We start from the raw sequence: 1788 nt of genomic DNA on the forward strand, positions 1-1788 counted from the left end.
TATATATATATATATATATATATATATATATAAAATGAGAATAGGGGAGTGTTTGGTGAGGGGAATTATTTTTTGAAAAATGCTTTCTAATATGTTTTTTTAATTGTTTCTGTTTGTCAAATTATATTAGATTTTTTTAAAATAAAAAAAATAAGTTTCTTAAAAATAAGCAAAATGATTTACATAATTGAAATTGTGAAAAAAATTCATAACTGACCTTTCAAGTTTAGTGTCTCGTCTCTCTTTTGCTGTCTCTGAATTTTCACTTCATCTTATTTCATCCTTATAGTATTTTGTTCGATTATATATAATTGCTCTTGAGATAATATTTTTGTACTTACATATTAACATAATTTTTTTTCTTTTTTTAAAAAAACATTTTTCTACATTTTCATGTTCATATATCATTAATTAGTTGGTGAATGAGCTTAACCTATTACCAAAATTTTGCTACAAGGAACAACAACTATATTTTCAATGTCATTTCTTTTCGGTTGATATTGAACGTTTATTTTAAGATTCGATTAATTTGAATTCACGTCGAAAAGTTTCAGGTTAAACGCTTTTAATAAAGATGACGGACTCCATACTGACCATTCAAACTCGATCGAGATCTCTAATTAAAAATTGAAAAGTATTTGCTATTGCACTACAATCTTTGGAATATTTTCAAGATTTGTTTTCTTTCTTAATAGTTAATTTACTTCTGTTTAAGAAATTTTTAGATTAGTTTTCATTTTCAATTTCAAGTAATGCATCAATTAAGAGCTAAGTTGTCTTCCAAATTGCTATCAATTTATTCATTTAATTGTATAAAATAAAAGAGCATAATAAAAATAATATAGAGTAATTTAGTCACTCTAAAATTTTCACTTCAAGAAAATAGCAAAATGTAGTTCCCTTCATTACTAAGCAATGTTTGATATTTATTAAAAGAAAAAAAAACAATTCAAAATTATCAGGTCCACTGATAATTATGAAAAATAAATTATAAAAAATTGAGTAGTAAGTTATAATAATGAAGGTATAACTAACTATTCAAAAAGTTTATATGTTTATATAAGATCAAACCAAAAAATAGGTTTAAAATTAGAAGAGTTAAACACACGAATTAATTGAAGGCGGATCGATATTTATTATATATATATATAAAAAATAATTTTAATTCTGTATAAATAATAATATCTTTTATCGAATGAAACCCTAATAGAAGGCTGACTCCGCCCCCTGCCACCTGATTATTTGAGAAAATTTTATAAATAACGGTATTTTAAAGAGGTAATTACGAACATAATTATAATTAGCAAAAATCGTTGTATATTAGTTGAATATTATTCGTATCAGGCGAAAGAGTTATATTTTGACATCAAATATCAATTTTATGTATATTATGTATTTACTACATAACCCAAAACATAACTATTGTTCATAATTTTTTAAAATTATAACTAGTTATCATAAATACAATAAACATTTGCCACGTCCAATATTTTTTTTTAATTCGAGTATGTAACGACCTGTTTAATCGTTCTGAGCAGCAGATTTATTTCTGGAAAAACTGGCTAAGATTACGGACATCACGACGGACCGTCATAGGCACGACGGCCCGTCACAGATGTCTCGTTTCAGCATACTTAGAATTCTGAAATTGGGCACTGAAAATCGACTCTCTGTAATCGGTGACGGACCTGCAGGACGTGCCGTCACATCCACGACGAGCCGTCGTAAGCTCCCGTTGCAAAACACTTCAACTCTTGAGAAATTGGTACGGGAAACGAGTCTCTGACC

The sequence above is a fragment of the Solanum pennellii genome, chromosome 11 (genome assembly GCF_001406875.1).
Source record: "Solanum pennellii chromosome 11, SPENNV200".
NCBI classification, from domain to species: Eukaryota; Viridiplantae; Streptophyta; class Magnoliopsida; order Solanales; family Solanaceae; genus Solanum; species Solanum pennellii.